Source organism: Hemicordylus capensis, chromosome 2 (assembly GCF_027244095.1).
Source record: "Hemicordylus capensis ecotype Gifberg chromosome 2, rHemCap1.1.pri, whole genome shotgun sequence".
Taxonomy (NCBI): Eukaryota; Metazoa; Chordata; class Lepidosauria; order Squamata; family Cordylidae; genus Hemicordylus; species Hemicordylus capensis.
Window position 1 is genome coordinate 82,809,363 of NC_069658.1, and position 23,812 is coordinate 82,833,174.

Here is a 23,812-nt window from a genome sequence, read left to right on the forward strand (position 1 = left end):
CTTCCTCAAATTGCTGAACTGGTTCTATTAGAACCGGGGCCGATTTAGCTTGGATTCACTGGCACTCCTTTTTGGGGATCCGGTTTCGTTCGAGTCTGAACCAGTTGAACTGGACTGGTTCTATTCGAGCCAGGTTTGAATAGAACGGGTTCTGCACACCCCTATAGTATGCATCACTTTACACTTGCTTACATTGAACGTAATTTGCCTTTTTGTCATCCACTCACCCCTTTTGAAGAGATCTTTTTGGAACTCTTCACAATTTGTTATGGATTCAACTACCCAAAATAGCTTAGTGTCATCTGCATATTTGGCCACTTTGGTGCTTACCCCAACTTCTAGATCATTTATGAACAAGTTAAAGAGCACTTGTCCCAGTACAGATCCCTGGGGACCCCACTTCTTACTTCCCTCCTTTGTGAAAATTGACCATTTATTCCTACCCTCTATTTCCTGTCCTTCAACCAGTTTGAACTTGTCCCCTTATCCCACGACTGCTAAGTTTACTCAAGAGCCTTTGGTGAGGAACTTTGTCAGCTGCTTTTTGGAAGTATAGTATACTATGTCAACCAGATCACCTTTATCCACATGGCTGTTGACACTCACAAAGTACTCCAAAAGGTTAGTGAGGCAAGGCTTGACCTTGCAGAAGCCATGCTGGTTCTCCTTCAGCAAGGCCTGTTCTTCTATATGTTTAACTATGTTGTCTTTAAGTATGCCGTCCATCAATTTACCAAGCATAGCATTGTATACTGCAAGGAATGTCTACTAAGTATGACTCTTCGCAAAATTAAATTATTTCATCATCCAAATGAGTGGATAATTAAGAACTGCAGGAACACTAAGATAAACTATATGTCATATTAATAATATTACTGCAATCATACAAATGCTATTTTCTTTTAACAGCAGGTGCATGGAGAGGAATTAACAATTTTGAATCAGGACCATAGCAGATGGCAGTACACTTAACACTGTGGTCCCATTCTGGATCATTTTGTTTTCCTCATGGGAATTTTTTGACAAGCAAAAAAGCTCCAATTATGTTATAAAGGGACCTTTCCCCCCTTGTCATATAGCACATGTGGGAGAGACGGGATCTGGATCTTACCACACTCGAGCCACAGTGTTACAGGTTTGCCCTGCCCATCCCCCAGTTCTGATATGGATTGGGGCCCTGTGCATATTCTATTCACAAAATTGCAGTATGACTTTATTAACAACTTGTGTAGTTTGGCCCTAAATTGACAAAAACTGGAATTGAATTTCAGAAAATATGCCCTTGACTTTTGGAAGGTTGTGTATATTTCTGTGGCTGTAAGCCAGGAAGCTATATGGTTATCAGTAGTGGAGCAGGATTAATAACAGCTGGACATCAATTGTTTATCTGTCTTTTATTTGGGGGGAACAGCCATTTTTTTCCAAACATTGCAGTGTCCCCTCCCCTTTTTCAAAAGATTGACATGATAAATCTAATTAAGGAGAAGAGAGAATTGTGTCTGGAATACAATGGGCTCTGAGCAGTAAATTAAGTCTTTCTGAGAGTGAAGCCAAGCTTTCTTGTCTTACCTCATCTTCTATATTGCTGACTGTAGTTTCTAGGATCAGGAATATTTCTAGGATCAGGAATATTTCTAGGATCAGGAATATTATATTCTATCTATCTATCTATCTATCTATCTATCTATCTATCTATCTATCTATCTATCATAATTCTATACCACCCAAAACTTGTGTCTCTGGGCGGTTTACAATTAAAATCATTTAAACATTAAAATCAATAAAACAATCAAAATCATTTAAACATTAAAATCATTAACATTAAATTCTGTTAAAACCCAGCATTAAAAATATTAAAACTATCCATGTAATTAAAACCCTGGGTTCATAAATAAGTCTTCAGTGCCTTTTAAAAAGTTGACAGATATGGGGAGGCTCTTATTTCAACAAGGAACGCATTCCAAAGCCCAGGGGCAGCAACAGAGAAGGCCTGTCCCTGAGTAGCCACCAGATGAGTTGGCGGCGACTGCAAATGAACCTTGATTTTAATGGACAATGGGGCTCATGGTGAAGAAGACATTCTCTTAAAAAGCCAGGACTTAAGCTGTTTAGGGCTTTATAGGTAATAACTAGCAGCTTGTATTTTGCCCGTAAAGTTATTGGCAGCCAGTGTAGCTCGTTCAACACAGGAGTAATATGGTCTCCCCTAGATGACCCAGATTCCAACCTCGCCACTGCATTCTGTACCAACTGCAGTTTCTGGACTACATACGAAAGCAGCCCCACAAAGAGCACATTGCAGTAGTCCAACCTGGAGGTTACCAGCATATGTACCACCATTCTGAGGCCATTCATATCAAGAAATGGATGCAGCTGGTGTATAAGCCGAAGTTGATAGAAAGCTCCTCTGGCTACCGCCTCAACCTGGTACACCAGGGTGAGGTTTGGATCCAGAACCACCCCCAGACTGCATGCCTGTTCCTTCCAGGGGAGCGTGAACCCATCCAGAACTGGCAGATCAAAATAGTCTCCCGAGTTCTGACCCCACAAAATAAGTACCTCTGTCTTATCTGGATTCAACCTCAGTTTGTTACCCCTCATCCAGCCCATTACTGCCTCCAGGCAGGCATTTAGAGAGGTTAGGGCTTCTCCTGATGATGTTGACATGTAGAAATAGATTTGGGTGTCATCAGCATATTGATAACACCCTGCACCAAATCTCCTGATGTGATCTATGTCACATTAATATACTGAAATAGCCAAGGAGGGCTGTGAGGCTGTTGAAAATAGACTTTAAAGATGTTTAAGGGTTTTGTCTTATTACTAAATTATGTTTAAGTCTTACTTAAAAAAATTAAATAGTAGTCTGCTATATTTAATCATCAGGAATTATGAGAAGCATGAGCCATTTTTAACTAAATCACAACTACAAGCCTTTGCAAAAAATTTATTCTTATAAGGCTCCCTGAAAGATGATGAGTGCATATATGGGCACAGTTTTACAAAGGGCAGAGGAGTGAACATAATTCACTACTGATAGGAATTTGGGAACCGTTATCATTTCCCTTCAGCCAAGGCAAAAACTGGGTACTCAGTCAGTGAAGCTTAATGTCAGGAGGTGAATAAATGAAGTCATTGTAAAAGAAAGAGTTCACATGAGATGGCAGAAGCAAAAATAAATATCACACAAGCAAAGGGAGTCAAGGGGAAGAAAGTGCTACTGAGGTGGAGTGGATAAGCTACTGGAAATCAAGGACAAAGAAAATGCATGGATAGCTGTAGGCCATGGTGTACATGTAACTGGCCTTATCCACCCCCAGCACAGTACCTCCAGTGACTGTTGCTGGTGTTTATCTTATGTTTCTTTTTAGATTGTGAGCCCTTTGAGGACACGGATCCATCTTATTTATTTTTTAGTTCTCTGTGTAAACAGCCCTGAGCCATTTTTGGAAGGGCGGTATAGAAATCGAATAAATAATAATAATAATACATAAAGTGCTGTAATCAAGTAGTGCTAATTGCACCATTAGCATAAGGAAAGGAGGAAGGGAACATGGATATAAAGTCTGTAATAGGTTGGCAGTAGTCTTGGATGTGTCACAGGTAGAAAAGCTCTATATAAATATTGGAAATAAAGATTTAAATTACTGCTGATCTGAACTAAGTAAACAGGCTGATAGCCAGATGAAACTACTCATGAGTAGTCCCACTGAAATTAACGAAACAAGGTAATCAGGACTAACCTGTATCATTAATTTCATTGAGACTGCTCATGAGTAATTTTGTCTGGATGTCAGCCACAAACTATTATGAAAGATAATCAAATTATGGGAAGGATAAATGAGACTGATGCAAAAGATCACTAAAGGGAATATTTCATGTTGTGAGATTTGTTAGTCAGCAAAAACCTGCCCTGCAGTGGTATGTAGGCTTATAGTGAACTTAGTTCATGAAATCTGCACAGAACATGGCAAAGTTTCATTAGCCAAAGTAAGTTATCAAAGTTGCAACCTGAAATGGACAAGATGGATATGTTCAAGAGATTGTAAAACAATATTTTGCACAAAGGAGGTAATCAATGTATACATTTGGCGGCTATTCTCATGACCAGCCTTAGCCTGCCTGGGCTGCCCCAAGCAGGGTTAGGCCGGTTATGAGAAGCGGTGTGATCCTTGAGGATCCCTCTGCTCCCCCCCCCCCACCTAACTCCCTTAATCAACCCGGCTTTTAGCAGAGGAGAAGGTAACCCAGCTACCGGATGTTGATTCCTGCATGCAGACCGAGTCACAGAGATGGGCGGATAGAGTGCCCATCTGAGGGGGAATCCCCAAGGCAACATGCAGCATGCACATTCCATTGAGGGATGCCTGGAGGCTGGAACAACAAGTTCCGGCCCCAGATTCCTCTGCCCTCCTCCATGCTTCACGGAGCAGGGATACCCGTGTGGGCACGAGAGAGGCATGCTGAAGAGGATCTGCTTGGTTGTCTGAGGGGAAGGTAAGGTGAAAGCAGCCTTCCCCCCCATCGCCATTCCTGAGCACCCAGGGCAATCATGTGGATCACCTCTGAGTGTAACTAATCAAGAGAAAGGAAGGAAGTCTTTAACATGACCTGTATATTAACAGCTGCTTAAATACACTAAAGCCTCTTCCGGTGTTGAGCCTGAACCGAAATAGAGAGACAGCAGAGCTGCACCCCTAGTTATGTTCCCTTTGCTGACCATGGCGACATGACCATTAGCACAGGGGAGGCATGGCTATTCAGTGCATTCCCATTTCCTCTCTCCTTACGTTCAGCCTGGGGAGAGAAGAAATGGGAATACAACATTTTGTTCAACTTTTTGTTGAAAAGTGGTATATAAATATATAAATGTTGGGTTCGTATTATCAAAGTTGCAAATGATAACAAACAGTGTGGACAAACTCAAGAAAGTGTAAAACAAGTGTGTGTGTATGTAGTAGTAGCGTGCACAGAACCAGTGCACTTTGAACCGATGGGGGGGGTAGCTTTAAAGATGGGGTAGGGTGCACTTCCCCCTCCACTGCACTTCCCCCTCCAGTGCTCTGTGTAAAAAAAGTTCAGTGGGGCGGCTGCATACCTCCTTGCAACCCATTGATCTCCCGACCAGAAGTGGCCAGAAGTGCCCGGTGCACACGTGCTTATTGTGGGTGCGTGCCCAGGGGCGTAGCCAGCCCGCCAGTGGCCCGTGTGTGGCCGTGGCAGGCACCCCGATAGCCCCACCCCCGCATCTGACATCAGACGCAGGGGATAGCCACACCCCTGCATCTGACATCAGATGCGGGGGGCGTGGTCTGGCTCCCGAACGGAGCCTTGAGGCTCCGTTCGGGAGTTGAGAAGCAGCTTAACTGCAGAAGGGGCCACGCAGCCCCTTCGGCAGTTAGACGAAGGCTGGCGCTGTGTTCGCAGCACAGCCCAGGAACTGAAGGGGCCATGCAGCCTCTTCGGCAGTTAGATGAAGGCTGGCGCTGCGTTCGCAGCACAGCCTCGGAAGAGCCGCTCCTGTGCTGCGTTGCGAACACAGCACCAGTCTTAGCTCCTGAAGGGGCTGCGCGGCCCCTTCAGGAGCTAGTTAGGCTGGCGCTGCAAACACAGCGCCAGCCTTTGTTTAGCTCCCGAAGGGGCCGTGTGGCCCCCGCTCGGAAGCTAAACTACCGCCCCCATGTCTAGCACGGGGTGTGTGTCAGGGCCGCTCTTGCTGCCCCTGATTGGCCACCAGCCCAGGTTCTTTGAACCCATTGGCCCAATAGTGGCTCTGCCCCTGTGCATGCCCACAATGAGCACATGTGCACCAGGCACTTCTGGCCACTTCCAGTCAGGGGATCAACGGGGTGGCAAGAAGGTATGCTGCTGCTCCGTCAGACTATTTTTACACAGAGTGCCAGAAGGGTTAGCGCAGTGGGGGAAGAGTGCACCCTCCCCCATCCTTAAAGCTATCCCCCCATCTTTGAACCACTGGAACTGCCGGTCTATCAAACCAGTTTGGAGCCCGTAAAATGGCCTCCTGATTATATCGCCAAAGTCATTATAGATTATAGAACAGGTGGGTTTTTGGGAAGGGTCTTGAAGGAAAAGAGAGATGTAGCATATATAGGTATTCTAAGAGAAAGAGGAAACCCCCTGATGTTGAAGCTTTTGTTTCTAAAGACTGTAGGTTTTGTGTTGTTGACATGTGATCCCATGATATGTCCATTCTTGTCACTAAAATGAAAGAATTTTTCTTTCAGGGTGTAGAGAAATAAAACATGTTGAGTTCATTCACAGGACCTTTGAGAGTGCCGGGGAGTGTAGGAGGGACAAAGGCAGGATAGTACCTAGCTTCGCCCCTAGACAATCTGGTGTGATCTTGGGCTGCACATCTTGTGCACCCACACAATGGGTGCTTTTGTGAGCCATGCAGCATTCAGGAGGCCAGGAAAATGTTTCCTGGCCTCAAATATCCCAAATGTAGTGCGCAATGAGCATAGTGCATTGAGAGATTCCTCTGAGAGTTGAAAGCTCTAGGCATCCAGCTCTGAATCTGCTTGGGCTGCGTGCAGCTCAAGCATTCACACGACCTTGTACCTGAATAAAAGGGCATGCTGATTACTCCCTTTTACCCAGGTAAATAAAGTAAAGTTGTGCCGTCAAGTCGGTGTCGACTCCTGGTGACCACAGAGCCATATGGTTTTCTTTGGTAGGAGGGGTTTACCATTGCCATCTCCTGCACAGTATGAGGTGATGCCTTTCAGCATCTTCCTATATTGCTGCTGCTCAATATAGGTGTTTCCCATAGTCTAAGAAACATACCAGCGGGGATTTGAACCAGCAACCTCTTGTTCCCTAGGCAAGTTACTTTCCCTCTGCGCCATTAGGTGTTTGTATAACCAGGTAAATAGCCGGGTAAATAGCCAGGTAAAAATCCCAGGCTACCTGGGAGGGCTGCGCCAGGATCATCCTTGATCTCAGTGCTTCACAGAGATGATATGAACACTGTCGTTATGAATGTAAAATGAGAACCCAAACAAAGACTGTGAGGTGAAATAAGTTACATTCAAAACACAAATCAGGTAGACATAAGAGAGATGGAATATCTATAGTTTCTTCATAAAAACTACTTTAGTTCACAGGTCTCAATTCTTGGAGACAAATTTAGAGGTAACAAGTACAAGCTGTGTATATTAGCAAGTGAACATTAGGGCGTCTAGCTGCAAATTCCAAAATTGATACATGAAAGTCAGGCGAGCGCTTTAATTAATACTTTCATAATGTCTTTCATTTTATTATAATATTTTTTCATGGACATCTTCGGTATCTAGCCTAAACTCCTATAATCTCACTGCTGTGGCATAAAATCAGAGAAATTATTTTAACTGTTAAGCACAAATTTAAATTGTTTCAATATAGAATGTTTATGCTGAAGCTTCTGAAGATGGTGTCAATTGCACCATCTGAAATTTCCTTCTACATCTGCCCTTGGGCTTTTGGCCTCAAAAGGAAAAGGAAATAAAAACTGTGGAGTAAATACTGTCACTATCTAGTTCTCTTTTATAGTCCTGCTGAACTTCACAGATAAAGTCACAAATAAAGAATAATCAGCTTCATCTTAGCTGTACTTCCAAAAGGGTATGAAGATTTAGGAATGACATTTATGTCATAGATTCCATAGTTAGAAATCCAGCAAAGCCCAGCAATTCAATATGAGGGGAAAAAGTTAATACTAGGGATAAATTAAACTCACAGTATGAAGGGAAAATGCTCTTTCTTGTTCAAACACTTGAAGGTTTTTCAGTTGCTATGTTCTCTGACTATAGTATTGGTTATGATTAAAACTGAGAGTTTTGCTAGCTTTGCACATTTTAAATCTCTGCTAAGAAAGGGGTGACTTGATACCTTATATCACTTTTATTTTGTGTATTATATTCTGTTAGAGTCCGTGACATACAAATCTGGCATGAAATTTGGTATAAAGAGATAAGAAAAGCCCTGCTGGATCAGACCAAAGGTCTGACTAGTCTGGCATTCTGCTCCCTACAGTGGCCAGACAAATGCTTCTGGAAAGGCCACAAGCATGGCATGGAGCCCGGCATGAAGCTTCTCCAACCCCCCAGAAACCAGTACTTGGAGGAATACCACCTGTGAACTTCATAGTTCCATTTAACTGTTATGATTCATAGTCATTGATAGCTCCCTTGTCTATTAAAGTGTCTAATCCTATCTACGCCTGTCGCCATCTCCACATGTTGAAGCAGTGAATTCCATGAATTACTTATGTGTTTTGCGAATAAGTGTTCTGGAACTCTGTGCTTTGTGATGAACAGCTTGTTTATTTTTTCCAATAGCCCTGCTGCAGAGAACTGTCTGTTTTTAAACTGTCTGTATTGGAATCTGCCATGCAAATAGGCAGTGGCAGTTAGGGGTGTGCACTAACGCTTCACCCTGAACTGGTTTGCCTCAAGCCGGGGTCAGTTTGAAGGTTCTTTTGCAGACTGACCGGGCGGCGGTTTGGTTTGTGATTGAACTGTACCAGACCTGATTTGGGTGAACTAGTTTGGGACAGTAAGTGGCACACAGAGAACTAGTTTGGGACTGTAAGGGACACACACAGAGGCCGGAACCAAGCCTCTGCCAAGCTGGTGGCGTGGTAGAGGAGAGAAGAGTGCGCTTCCTGTCCTGGGGGGGTGAGTGGTGGCAAGTGGCTGGGGTAAGTAAACAGTTTTTGTCCCATCTCACCGCTGCCACCTTGAAAATGCCCCTTTACTTGTAAAGGGGAAGTCCTCGCCAGATTTCCTTTTACAAGTATATTGTCCGAACTGATTCAGCCCAATTTGGTGGTCAAATCAGACTGGACATGGTTCAGCCGGACACGGAACCGACCAGGCCAAACCGGCTCTGTGCACACCCCTAGTGACAGCTATCAGCTCTGCTCTGTTCTGTTCTAGTACTCATCTGTTCTAGTACTATTATGTTCTAGTGCTCATCTAGTACTCATCACTCTGAACAGAAGTACCAGTTGGGAACTGCACATGCATCCTTGATGCAGGGCTCTACTACCTAGCTCCAAAGATGTAGCATTATTCAAGTATAAGGAGTAGGGGTATCGAACTGGGGAATCTAATAGTGGTGTCCAGGCATTCTCTGTGCCATTGTGGAAACTTGTCAGAAGAAGGAATTGCTGGGTTGCTCTCAGCAGGGCTACAGTATCACCTCTGTAGATGGCTAGAAGGTGTTATAAGAGCTACCAACTTAGAACTGATTCGATGGTGCAAGGGGCCAACATGGTTCCTATAGGCTGCAAAGGTGGGAAGAAACAGGAACAAAGGAACAAATGAGATAATTAGGAATCTCTACTGTGAAGGCAGAGGAAAGTGCATGAGAGAACTTGTTGCTCTGATGTATTGCCCAGACAAAAAGAGCACTAGTACATCAAGTCCCATAACTGTCTTAAAGCTCACCTTGATTGCATTTTAGGGTGTGGTTACTCAGGTTCTTGGAACTTGTCTTTTGTCTAAGGCCCCTGTTTGCTCCATATGGACATTTAGCTTCATTAAGAATTCAAAGATTCTGGGTGTTTTGTGTCTCTAGGCTGTTTGCACTGGTTCAGTGTGCATGACTTCTCTTTTGGTCCAGATGCAAGGTTGGCTCCAGTATGGGGGGACGGGACGGGACACACCCCCTCAGACAACTAGAAATGCGCTTTGCCCCTTCTGTGCCCCCCCTTCAATTTTCTTCTAGTGCCACCTCTCACTCAATAGAGACCTGTTTTCCTCCTGGCACCAAACACCTGTAGCACAACACTAGTCTGGATGTAGCCTTCTGGTTTGGCTCTTCAGCCTGAAGAACTAGCTGCTTGGGCAAAAGGACTATTCACACGTTATTTAGTGCACACATACAATATAGGTCTATATGCATGTACCTGTGAAAAATATATTCTCATTCAAAAATCAACACAGCGATGGACCGCTTGAAAACTTAGAGTGAAGATAGTGTGCATTGTGTTGTAAATAACTACAGATGTGTACAGATCAACAATCAAGTTCACATTGTATCCAGTATAAATAGTCAGACCTATTATCGCAAGGCTCCTCAACTTCGGTATCCTGCAGATGTTGGCCTACAATTCACATAATCCCTGGCTATTGGTCATTGGGGCTGGGGATTATGGGAGTTGTAGTTCAAAGACAGCTGGGGGGCCTAAGTTGAGCAAGGGTGTTTTATTGGTTTGTTCCTTGCCCACCTCAGAGGTGCACATAGGTAATTTTGGAGCTTGGACCAAAGGCCTTTGGAGGCCCACGCCCTCCCCTGCAAATTAAGCATCATCATGCTTGGCTGGGTGACCACACCACCCGGGAAAGACTAAAGAGGATTTGGGGGCCCCCAGGGGCTGTGGAGGCTCTGGACTTTGGCCCTGAAGTCCAGGGGCAAGAGTGCCTCTTCCCACTTCCTGGCCATCTGCTTGCTCCATACCATCAGCTGTGAAAGAAAGAAAGATAGGAGCAGAACCAAGTATTACTTTTGGTGTGTGTGTATATATGTGCATGCACATGAGCACACACCTGTTTACATTGTGTACTTTTCCTGTAATGGGATTGAATGAATGGAGGAGTCTATGCGCTGTGGCCATCACTTATTGGACAGAGCCTTTTTGGAACCTTTAAAGCAGTGGCATTTCTTTTATTCCAACTTCTGTCTTCTAGTTTGTTTTCTCTTCCTCAACATTTACCTTTCAGGTTGTTTATTCATTATTCATAGGTGTGTTTGTTCCTTGCAGTGATGTATACTTCTCATTGTGCTCTCTGAACCCAAGGGCGGCTCATTTTTCTTTGCATGACACTCCTCACTATGCAAAGTGGTACACGTGTGAATCGGAATATCACTTCTGTTTTTAGCAAATTATCAATGCCAGCTAAAAGTGGCCATTAGGGATGTGTACGAACCTGTTCGGAAGCCCTTTTACCTCGGTTTAAGGGCAAGGGTGCACTTACCCCACCCCCTGCTTTTCCCCACTGGTGCTTGGTTTTGGTAAAAACCTTCAGGGCAGCAGTGTACCACCCTGCTGCCCCTTCCTCCTCTTTGATCGGAAGTGGCCGGAAGTATCAGGTAGATGTGTGCATGTCGCATGTTCGCGCAGTCAGACATGTGCATGCATGATTGCGATGTGTGCGAGCACATGCACACTGTGCGCCTGATACTTCTGGCCAAAGATGAGGAAGGGGTGGCAGGGAGGTACACTGCTGCCCTGAAGACTTTTACCAAAACTGAGCACTGGTGGGGGGAAAGCGGGGGGAGGGGTAAGTGCAGTCTCCCTCATCCTTAAAGCGATACCCCCATACCCCATATAGCCACCTCCGCCCACGTACCTAGTGGCCACAGCTTTCTACTGGGGTGTAATGATATAATAATATGTCAGACTGCTTATTAAAATATATATTAGCTTAGACTGAAAATGACCAACTTCAATCAACGCAGATTCTGAATGGAACAAAAATAAATAAATTCTAATGGCTGGACCCAATAGCAGCCAGAGACCACAGTGCACCTTAGAGAAACATATATACTGCTTCCCCCATGCTTATGTAACATATGCTTCCTCCCCCTGCACACACATGTGTCTTTTGTTTGTGGCAGCTGCCACCACTGCAACCACTGCCACCACATCCCCAGGTGGAAGCACCACCCAATCTCTTTCCTCCCCCTATTCTTCCACCACAGCGACACTTGCCACTGCCTGTTTTGGTGGGCAGTCTCCTACCTCTTTTGCACTCTGCTGCTGTCATTCAAAGGAGGAAACAGGAGAGGAAATAATGAAAGGGCAGTAGAGTATGGGAGGTGCCGGTCTAAAAAGTGCTTCCTGTATTCATCTTTCTATTCCATTTCCTCCTTTGCATTACTAATCTGGCGAGGAACATAGAAGGAAGAGCCACCTCAATGGGTGTGTCCCTGCTCAGCAAAGAACCACTCTGTTGGCAGGCAGAATGGATGACATCTTGCCACTCCCATCCTGTGATGTCTCCAAAATCCACCACTTGATGCAGCTTTTTCAGATGACCTCATAGGAAAGTCACCCTCGGCTGAACTGATCCAGCCCATTGCAAAGAACAGCTTGTTCATGGAATAACACGATTGCTCAAAAATATTTAAGAACAAAATAATGCATAGTTTGTTATTAGAAAGGTATGTGGGACCGATATCAGCTGATGTAGTTCTACGCGTTAAGTATAAATGCAAGGAAGTGAATCCTGCCACAAGACTACAGATGTTTCTTGTACATGTATGTAGTATAGGTACTGTTGCTCTGATTCAGTCTACTGTCATTACTAATGTTTTAATATATGGGTTTATATGTCTTAGGGAAGTAGTTTATGTGTTTACAGCAGGATTCACAAAAATGATCCATTTTTCTGGACAGTCTATAGTAATACATGATATTAGGACAGGTAAAGGAATGAAACTGATAATTCATTATGTATATTCCAACATGCTGTGTTAGCTTCTGTTAAGCATTACTTTAAAAATCTTCATTTGTTTCTATTTTATTTTGTTGACAAATTATCTATCTATCTGTCTATCTATCTATCTATCTATCTATCTAGTTGTGTATTATTAAGCCCCATTGCAGGAAGAAGCCACTTGTTCAAGGGAAAAAAAATCTCTCTGCAGGATTCCCTACTGATCAAAATAGCACTGTCTTTCACTGTTCTCTTGGTGCAATACTTTCCAATTGCACTTTTAATTGAGCAATGAATGGGTTAAATACTTTGTTGCTTGATCAGTAATGACACAGTGTCTGAGTTACAGAATAAAATGGTTGCCTGGCAACTATACCTGTGGAAAAAATGATGTATTGTCCTTCTGCCAAATTAAACCCTCAGTTCAGGGAGAGGGACTGCTCATTTCCGGAGCTTCTAGAATTTTTTGTAACACAGCCTAGGGGGTGAACTGAACATCAAAGGTTTTTAGAAATTTAATGCACACTAAAATACTATGAAAATTGTGGCTATCTAAATGCATTTCAGTGTTCTGGAAATGTGCTCCCTCTTCAAACAGTCTTGAGTGCATTGGTAATGTCTTTGCACCTGTGCTAAACCCCTAAGCTCAATTTTGTGCAGTACAACAACTGTAGCTCACATTTGTCAGAGGGTCAAGGAACTAGGCAGTACCTTAGTATGCAGGGATTGCTGCATATCCCAATAATAACGTCCATCCCATCACACATTAATGTCAATCTTAAAAAACAAATAAATTCATAGTCATCTTTTCAATCTTGTAAGATTGTAGGATGTGCAAGTAACAGTTTATTTGTCAATAAAATTTAAGCATTTATCTGAAGGAGGTGTCTAATTATACAAAAATTTATCCACATACTTCCAACACATTCATAGTAAAAATCTAGTTATAATGGTATTTTAAGGTCACTGCATTTATAAACCACTCTTTACAGATCCCACTACGGACCATAAATAATTACTGAATGAAATAAAAATAATAATTCGGTGCATTATGATACTACAGTGCCAGGCAACCCTTGGTTCCCTTGGATTATATCTTGATCCTTAACCATCCTGATTCTGGACCAGTTGGGGAGCAAAACAGTCTTGGTTACCCTTGCAGATAACCTACACCAGGAACTAGACACAAGTGGTGTATCCATGTTAGTTCTACTGGACTGGACATCTGAGAAGCTTTTGTTATCATGGTCATTATATAATTCTGGCAGGGTTGGGATTAAAACTGTTTTACAGTGGGCCCTGTCCTGCTTACAGAGCAAGTCCCATATGTTTGTGCTGGTGGACTATAGTTTGGAACCTTAATCACAGAATCCCACAATGTTCCATCTTGTTTCCTATGCTATTTAATATAGTCATGAATTTACTGGGCAGATTGTGTGGACACTTGATTGTGGCTTACTCAAAATGCTGACAATACTCAACTTTGCCTCTGCTTTCCATCTGAGTTCAAGGAAGCTGTGAAAGTCTTGAACTAATATACAAGACTGCAGTAATAGGCTGAATGTGGGCTGAGAGGCTGAGATAGAGGTTTTGTTGGTCAATAGGATAACTAATCCAGAGTTAAGTGGAAAGCCTCTTCTGGAATGGGCTGCAGCTCCCTTAAAGAAACAAGTTTGCAATTTAGGAGTGCTCTGGCTTTGCTCCTGTGTATGGCTGTGGCCAGGAATGCCTCTGAAAATTTCAGCTGGCGTTATCAGTTACACTCTTTCTGAAAAAAGGAGATCTGGCCACTGTTGATGTTCTAGTCTCAGCCAGATTCAAACTGCAATGCACTCTCTCATAAGTGTTAAGCAGCTTCAGTTGGTGCAAAATGCAGCAGTTGCAGCTTTCTCTGGTCATATAGCTCTGATATTGTTTAATCTGCAGTGGCTACCAGATTCTTTCCAAACACAATTTACTGCTGGTTATCATCTGTAAAGCCATACATGATTTGGGACCAAGATATTTGAAGGACTTTCTTTCATGTGGGCCTGTCTACTCACTGGGCCAGTTTGGATGCTACGTTTATCCCAAACCTGTCCAAGTGATTAAGTAGGGGGACGTGCCAAGAGTCCACCCATCGTGACTTCTTTCCTGACCTTGTCCTGGCACATTCCTTTGTCACGGGGTGGGGGGAGGTGAGTGGTTCAACAGAACCACCACTCTACACAAAACCCAAATACTAGTTTAAACTTTAACCTCTGTACTAAATACTAGCCAAACTAAAAATTAGCAGTCAGATGTTAAAAGTACAGAATCAGAGAGTGCAGAGAGAGACTAAAGTAGACAAGTATAAATGAGTATTTGGGTCACTTGCAGAGTGGTGCTTCGGGTGAACTGTCTCCCACATGATAAAGGAGCAGACTGGAAGAACATCAGGACACCTACTGGGAAGAGAGTGTCATCTGAAGTGGTCCACTGTGACAATTATCAGAGACAGTTTAATATCCCATTGCCAATAGAGGTCTGCTTGACTGGGATGTAGGACAGGACTTCTTTGGTTGTGGAACTTCCTACCTCTGGAGACTTGCTTGGCCCCTATTTCTACCAGAATTGAAACATGTTACCAACATGTCTTTTCCCCCCCACAGCCTTTGGGTTTGTTTCATCTCTCTCTCTCTCTCTCTCTCCCTCCCTCCCTCTCTCTCTCATATTATATCTGGCTTCTCATTTTTAGTTTGACTTGTTTGATTTTATTATTTGATGGATTGTATATTGCTTTAATTATTGCATGAGTGGGCTTGAGGATCCCCATGAAGGACTGAAATGCATGATAAAAATGGACAAAAAATTAAATAATTGATGATACTGTAGTTGGCTGTACAGTGTAGAACACAGTCAACAACGCTATTCTATTCCTACTTGGAACTTGAATTATAAGTGGGATTAAAATTTGCTCTGCAAATTTTCTAACAGCATTATCTAACAGTTGAGCATCATTTTCTTTCATACAGTTTATAATGTAAGTCCAGCAAAAATGAAGCAAAATGTTGAGTTAAGGCCACATCTCAGTATTGCAGAGCAAACCTTTGGAGTCAGTTGAACTAACTCAGTATGAACTTCAAGAAGTAGCCCAAGGGCAGACAGAACTGCAATGAATGAACTATTAACAGTTGAAAGAAAATTGTACATGACACAGTAGTAGGACACTTGTAATGTAATTTAATTTTATAACGCATATACTTACCGTAACAAATTCTGGGTATGATTTTAACTAATAAAAATACCATCTTTGGGATTATACAATCTGCATATGAATATTGTGTGTGTGTGTGTGTTTTAAAAAGCTGTAATAGTCAAAGTTTGATATCAGTTAATGATGCTGTAAAACCCTTTGTGGTGATCAGCCCTCCCCTCCCCTAGAGAGTGAGCCAGAAGTGAAACTTGTCCTGACTGACAGGCAGTGACCTCTGGGGATCAGCCACTCAGCACACGGTGGTCAGGACCTAGAGGATCTGGCAGCAGGAAGTGAAGGGTGTCTTTGTTCTCAGAAGGAGCCAGGAGGGTGATGAGAAGATGGGGAGCAGGCTTCATGATCAACAGCCATGAAGTCTGGTTGCCTCATGACCAACAGCCAACCAGGAGTCTTCTCTCATGGAAGGATATCTGCAAATCCTTGAGCGACAGGACTGCAGGAAACTTGAATTATCTCCTGGAGTTTGGGGTCAGTTCAAGGGAAAAGGAAGCCAAGGGCTTCGGATTCAGGGAAAGGTCTAGCCAGGGAACCCTGTGCTAGGTAGCCTGCGTTAAGATTTCTTTTGATTTTGTGCTTTGGTCTGTAGTGTTTTTATCTGTAATGTAATTAAGAGGAACTGAACCTGAGCACTTTTTTCCAACCAGGGCTCTGTAGAAGTCTCTGTACCCTGTAAAGGTGCTTTTAAAGGTCCCTTGCAACTGGGGGTGGTTTTTTAAAATTATCTTTGCAACTGGGTAACCACGATTTTTAAAGTGTGCCATTCCAAATACCAGTGGAAGTGCTCTTTGAAAGTATTCTTGCAAGTACTGAGTGTTTCTGTTACCTGTAACTAAAAGTTGAGAAAGCCTCAGACTGAAGCAGTCTATAGTATTTTGAATAAAGTTTTTTTGTCTTTTTGTTCTTTGGATTTTACCTGCCTCTGAGTGGATTTTTAACTCAGGAAAAAAGGGTTTTACTCTGGTGCAAACATGCCTCAATGCTAATTGTTCAGCAACCTACCAAGTTTTCCCACCATGTGGAAGTTGCACGTGGAGGGGTTATTGTACTTTTACGTTGGTAAATGAGAAGGCGAGTTTCCCTAGAATTTTGCCCACACCGGGGAGGGGGGATAAATTCTATTAAAAAGTGGGCATGATGTTAGCGATTATCAAAGGAACAGTTTTAAGTTTTAAAGGAACAGCCTTTGTTGAGCAAACATGGAGGGAATGATGCAGCATTTTTCTTTCCCCCACGTGGGCTTGCTTTGAGACAAAGGCTGGGCTTTAAAAAATCTGCTATTCGCTACACCCTTCCTCCCAGGTTTTGAAACTGAGACAAACTTTATGTGGGAATGCCTTCTCCCACATGTTCCTCTCCTGCCATGCATTTCAGTCTCTAGAAGGAGGACCATGCTCTATTATTTCTCATGTATGAAAGTATGGATGAGGACAGCTGGATACAGGGCCTTCTTTTTGGTGGTGCTACAAAGGAACACCCTCATTATAATAGGACAGCTGGGAACCTTCATGTATGCATTTCAATCTTTGCAGATAAACCTTGCAGGATCTTTAAGGAAAATGTAGTAGTTGGGAAACATTTGGACTCTTGGCCACTTAGCAGATGATAATGTCACTAAGGATGCATTTATTTCCAGGATAATATGTTTTCTTAAACTTTAAAACTCTTATATGATTGTGTCTTGTGCCAGATTAAAGCTGTTGGTTTATACAAGACATGTTGGATATTTATTGCAGAATAAAGAATGTCGTTTCATAACTGTAAGTCACATTTAATGTATCTTCTTTGATTTCAGATGTCATAAATGAATCGAAGATGACTGACATAAAAGGCAAAAAGGGATGAAAATTGAGAGGATGAAACTGAACTCTAGGAGTGTATAATATACCAATAAGCTGGGCTGGTTCCTGCAAGCGTGTAAGTTGTGAAAGGGGTAATAAAGAATCAGAGCATGCCCTCCTCAACCTTTTCAGGGGCTACTGAAAGACCTGTGAGCTCTGAAGAAAAGGCAGAAGAGGCAGTCAGCCAGGAAGCTTATACCATTGGCTCCTATAGACACCTCCACTGGACTGAGAGGATTGCTGGGGCAGCTTCTTCCACACCTGTCCAGGGACTATTCAGAGACCTGTGAGGCATAAGAGCTATATAGGCCCATCAGTTCCAACAGAGACCAGTCCTGGGCTGGGAGACTCTTGCAGCAATCCAGGGGCTCTTTGAAATCCTGCCTGCTTTGAGGGGAGGCAAGAAGGGAGAAGCCCACGCCAGTTATTTTTCTTCAGATCCTGGAAAGATTATCAATGGCCTGAAACATTATTTTTAAAAATCCTTTGTAATGGGGTTGTTTTAATAGTGTAACCCACCTTGGGTGCCTTAGTCAAGGCAGAAAGGCACAACATACATGTAATAAATAGTGACCCACAAGAAGACTAAGGAAGCAGCAGTGCAACAAATGGGGTGCCACAGTTTTGTATCTGTTATGTAACCACAAGCACAATACTAGTTTCAAACACAAGCTCCAGACTTAATACAACTAGCTATAGGGGTATGTGAGCCGGCTCGCATTAAGCCGGGCTCAACATCGAGCCAGCCCAGCTTGGGCGGTCCAAGTTTGAACTGGGTCACCCCTCAGTTCAAAGAACCGGCTCATGGGCCAGCTTGGGGGGCTAGGATTCCTCTTTACAGGTAAAGGAGGGTTTTCTGTAGAATAAGAAGGGGTGGTGGTGAAAGGGGAATATTTACCTTTAGTTTTCTGCATCAGTGACTGCGGTGGCAGTGGCATCAGAGGTGAACTAAGAGGTGGCAGTGGGGCTCCTCCAACCTCCCTGCCTGCCTCCCAAATGACAGGTCAGGCCGGCTGCAGAAATCTCAAGGTGCTGTGAAGCATTTATTGAAGCCACATGAGGCTTTCTTCAGGGGCAGTGCTAAAATGACATTTTAAAAAGCAATTAAACTACTTCATTAAAATTACATTTGAAACAAGATAAAAATGAAACCAGCAGTAACATCTATCATACTCATGGCAACTTACATTTATAGTATTCCAATGCAAACTCCAAGTAGTCCTTTGCCTGCTTCCAAGTTTATAACATTGCCAACTGGAGAAGCAAATTTATACTGTTGGCAATAAACCCAGCTCTAATTCATTAACTCTAAACCAAACTAAACATAAAAAAATTAATAATTTAATAAGGCAACAAAATTACTATTACAATTCTTATAAACCAAAATAAGTCAAATGAAGACCCATATAGATTCCAAATCTTATGTACTAAAACCCCGCAAATTTCCCAAAGAAACATCTCAGTCCTTTAAATAGTAAGATGATCCTAAAATCCTGGATCTTTTCTCTTAATTTCACTAGATGTCCTCAAATCCGATTCCCAAATGTCCTTCGCAAATAGGGTAGAAGATGGAATGGAATCACAAATAATAATAATTTGTATTTGTGATTTTGATTTTAATAATAACATTTTAATTATAATATTATAAAAATTAATAGAATAAAATAAATAAATATTTTTTTAAATAACAATTAATTTTTGATAACAACAGCAACAACAACTAGCTGGGCTGAGCGGAGCATCTGCACCTCTAGTTCTTGTCCCATCATTCTCAGCCCTCCCTACTCCAATGTTTTGTTTTCATTAGCCAGCTGCCTGGCCAACTGCTTTTTTCGGCCGCCAGCCATCCCCTCCACTGCTTTCTTCCCCCACCAGCACTGCCACTTTCTTCACCCACCAGCCACTGCTTTCTTCACCCCCTGCCACCACCACCATCACTCCCCCCCCCACTATCCACAGCATGGCTTTCTTCACCCCCACTGCCACCTTCTCGCTTCCCCCAGCGCTGCGCTCTTGCCTGTCTGTCTATTTCTGCCCATTTGCTTCCCCCACCCCATCCACAGCAGCTCGTTCACAAACCTTTGCAAGATCTGCCATGCATGGGAATAGCATCGGGCATGTTTAATATATATTAATAGGAATGCATATATAAAATACCAAACATCGTATCACATCTTTACCAGATACCATAAAATCCAGTTCTCAGATGAAATGCATGTCCTTTGCAAGTGGAATGCACAGTATATGAACCTGTTTCAAGTCTGTTGCTAAAAAGAGTAGGATGAACAACTGCAAGCAAACAAAGATACATATGGAAGACAATATTGGACATAGACAGTTGATGTAGTTGGAATGCCACTGAGGAGGACTTATTGTCGAAACACGTCTGGCATTTTAAATATTTATTCTCATGAAGATTTTTAAATGAGATTACATTTGGAACTCCAAATGGAAGTGCCAAATGGAATCCAGTTAATCTGAGAACTGGACTTTACGATATCTGATGGAACTGTGATTCAACAGTTGGTATATTATATATGTATTCCCATACATTGTGTGTGTGTGTGTGTGTGTGATTCCATTTTACAAACCACTTGGGAAAAATATTTATTTCATCTGAGAACTGAATTTTATCATATTTAGTGGAGATGTGATTTGGCACCTTGTGAAGAATTTCTCTCTTGAATATTTATTCTAAGATTTTATCTAATACCCTCTTTGGGAAGGACATTTGGGAATCAGATTTGAGTACATCTAGTGAAATTGAGAGGAAAGATCCAGGATTTTAGTGTCATCTTATTATTTAATGGACTGAGATGTTTCTTCAGGAAATTTGGGATCTTTTAGTATAAGGGATTTGGAATCCATATGGGTCTTCATTTGACTTATTTTGGTTTATAAGAATTTTAATAGTAATTTTATTGCCTAGATACTATTCAATGTTTACATCATAGTTTATATATTTAATGAGTTGTGTTGTGTATTTTAATAATTTTTAGGGTTCTTTGGTAGGGATGTGCACGGAACCGTGGCGGGGAGGCTTGAAGGTGGCGGGGGTGCAGCTTTAAGACCAAGGGAGGGTGCACTTACCCCTCCCACCGCTTTCTCCCCGCTGGTGTTCATTTTTTGAAAAGCCTATGAGGGTGGAAGTCTACCTCCCTGCTGCCCCGTTGCCCCCATTTTCAGATATGACTGGAAGTCCCCTATGTGCCCGCAAGCATGTGAGTCCCCTATGTGCCCGCACGCATGTGAGGCGTGCGCAAGTGCGTCGGGGACTTCTGGTCATATCCAGAAAATGGAGGCAACGGGATGGCAGGGAGGTACACTGCTGCCCCAATGGGCTTTTAAAAAAATGAATGCCAGCGAGGAAAAAGCAATGGGAGTGGTAAGTGCACCCTCCCCCACTCTTAAAGCTCGACACCCCCCACCATTGAACCGGCAGAACTGCCAGTTCTTTGAACCAGTTTGGAGGCCCACAAAGAGTTTCCCAACCAGCTCATCCCTATTGTTTCATTTGATTGTTGTCATTGAGTGTTGTATTCATTAACTCTAAAAACATCAGCTTAGAAGAAAATCACACCCTTTATTTAAGTGTAAGCACACAATCAAACTCCTCATTTAACCCCTGTGGAGCCAAAATGTTCAATTCCAAAATCCACCATGCTTAGCATTCCCAACAGTCCTGTATTATATGGAAAGTCCCATATGTGAGGCAAAAATCTCTTGTCCTGTCCAGGACACTGTTTCCCCCTTTATTATTGGCAGACCCTGGGGCTCTTCCTTATCCCTCAATGCATTTGTTTGTTTGTTTGTTTGATTGATTGTTTGATTGATTTATATACTGCCCTTTCAAAAATGGCCCAGAAAGGGCCATTTGCATTGAGCACTTTGAAGTCTGGGTGAACTCCATATTATAATGTGAAAGAAACAAGAAAGTTCACAAAAGAATCCCCAATTGTTCTGCAAACTTGCAGGAGCAACTGAATGGGTTTATTTACATTCTGCAAGTTGCTAACCATTTACGTATCTAATGAAATAGATCCACAGACTCCTGCTAACTGACTCACCACTTCTGGCAGATGAAGTGGTGCACTTCTCACCAGCCTTTCAGTGAGGCTTTCAGTAACAGCCATGGCAAGATGGAGTGGGGATGTAGGGTGTGTGTGTGTGTGTGTGTAAACCTGGGGGATTGTCTTAATTTTTCACCTGACACTTGCTCCATGTCTAAGTGGGATGGTCTTTGTGAACAAGAAGCTTTGTGGAATCATGGAGCTTGTGCTGTTTTGTTGTGGTTTTCACAAATGCATTGCCACTCAGAGGTCTGATTACCCCTGGGATGACTCCACCCCCAAGACACCCCCCCCCAACGTGTCAGGCAATGTTGGCAACCCTAACTATGGTTCTCTTTTGAGTAGAACTTTATGATTTCCATGTATAATGTTTTCAATTGCCCAAAACTGTACAGCCCAAAAGGAATGTTTTTCCTCTCCAAAAAATGAGCTACCAAAGGGGCACCCATTTTTCCACATTTCACAGTACTCAGATGTTCAACAAGATGTTTTTTCAGTGGTCCAGATGGCTTACCGACATACATTATCTTACAATGAAAATGACAATTGCATATATCACTGTATAGGAAACCTACAGATACCATCACTTACCTGAGGTCTGACAGTTCTTATTCTAGGTTCTTAATTCTCATTCTCATTCTAAGTTTTCCCTCAGGGAAAACATACAATTGGGGCAATTTTTGGGAATTAAATTTTAATTGCTCCACTGAACAATTATTCATATGTGAATCTAGAGTGGCCAAACAACAGTTTTTGGAGAGGTTATCCTGAGTTGTGGAGAATAATTCGAGAAAAGCTACAGGCGTTCCAAAGGAGGAACTTCTGCAGACAACTGAGCTTTTCCAGTTATAAATGTTGTAAGTTTGTGAGAAGGCAAAGGACTATCTGTTAGAGTTCTCTTTGGAATATTATAAATGTATGCCATGAGTATAATAGATGTTACTGGTGGTTTCATTTTTGTCTTGTTTCAAATGTATTTTTAATGAAGTGGTTTAATTGCATTTTCGAATGTCATTTTAGTACTGCCTTTAAAGAAAGCATCATGTGGCTGAAACGCATTGGGCTCCAATAAATGTTTCACAGCACCTTGAGATTTTGTCTTTTGTTTTGCTTTTCGGTTGGGTGCTTCCTTTTTTTCTCCATTTGCTTAAGTGTAGATAAGCATGCTGACTTTTGTGTGTTGGTGAGCTCAGTAAGAGCTATAAGAAAAATACCACTAGTTATGTTTACGGAACTGGACAGGTCTGGTGCTGTGCAGATGGTTTCTTAGATGTCTCTTGAGGATAAAAATCTGGGAGTCCCTTGAATTCCATATGCAGACTGATTGTTTTTTTTTAATTGTAGAAATGTCTTGCAATACACCCATTCTCCTTTTGTCTCTTTCTCTCACCATATAATCAAAACATGCACTGATATTATCTCTCAGAAATTATCTTTAAAAATATGTTATTAGTGTGGGGGCAAACCTCAAATTGGTGTCTAGCCTTCGAGGCCAAAAGCATTTATGTTTGCTTCGAGGCCCAGAATGGAAAGGTCTGGTATTTTTTTGGTGACTGCTGAAAAAGAGGGATTTTGCTTCTGGCAGAACATAAAGCAAAGCTGACAACAATGCTTTTCTTTCATGCTATCCAAATGAACCCATTTATAATCTGAAATTCAAATACTTGACAACAGAGAGTCTGTGAGCTAGGCTTTGAACAGGAAATTGCTTCATGGTTTTAGCATAATGAATTAGGCAGTAAGAGTAAATCCATTTAGTAGGCATAGAATGTTTTAATATTCCTTGGAAAAATTCTGAATATCCAAATTTGTCATTGCTTACAAAATCTTGAATGTTTGGTGCAGTGTGTGTGTGTGCACACACATGGCACACCATTGATTTCCCTTCTACATATAGCTGGGTTATTGCATTTGCAAATTGTTGTGCTTATTTAGAAATTATTGTCCCTTTTAAATGTCAGGGTAAATAAATGCCACAAATAATGACAATGGCTTTCTCAGAAAAATGGTACTTTTTTCAATGGGGATAATTAATCCTGACATCCTGTTCTGGTCAATTACAATTACGGAGTTACTGCATTAGGCTGAACAAAACAGTCTGGCTGGCTGAACACCAATAAAATCAATACTAGAGTCACAGCTTGAGCTGTTGTGTATCATACTAAACAACATGCATTTTCAGTGTACTGTTTTTGGGCAGCAAACTGTCCTGGCATGACAAAC

General features: G+C 42.3%; 1 long non-coding RNA gene across 1 annotated transcript in view; it reads left to right on the forward strand.

Annotated features, from left to right (window-relative positions):
* LOC128347984 (uncharacterized) overlaps positions 1-23,578 on the forward strand; it is a 42,751-nt gene extending 19,173 nt beyond the window's left edge. The window contains exon 2 of the long non-coding RNA XR_008317864.1: positions 17,474-23,578. This is a non-coding gene — a long non-coding RNA (uncharacterized LOC128347984). The remainder of the gene's footprint in view (positions 1-17,473) is intronic.
* The last annotated feature ends 234 nt before the right edge of the window (positions 23,579-23,812 follow it).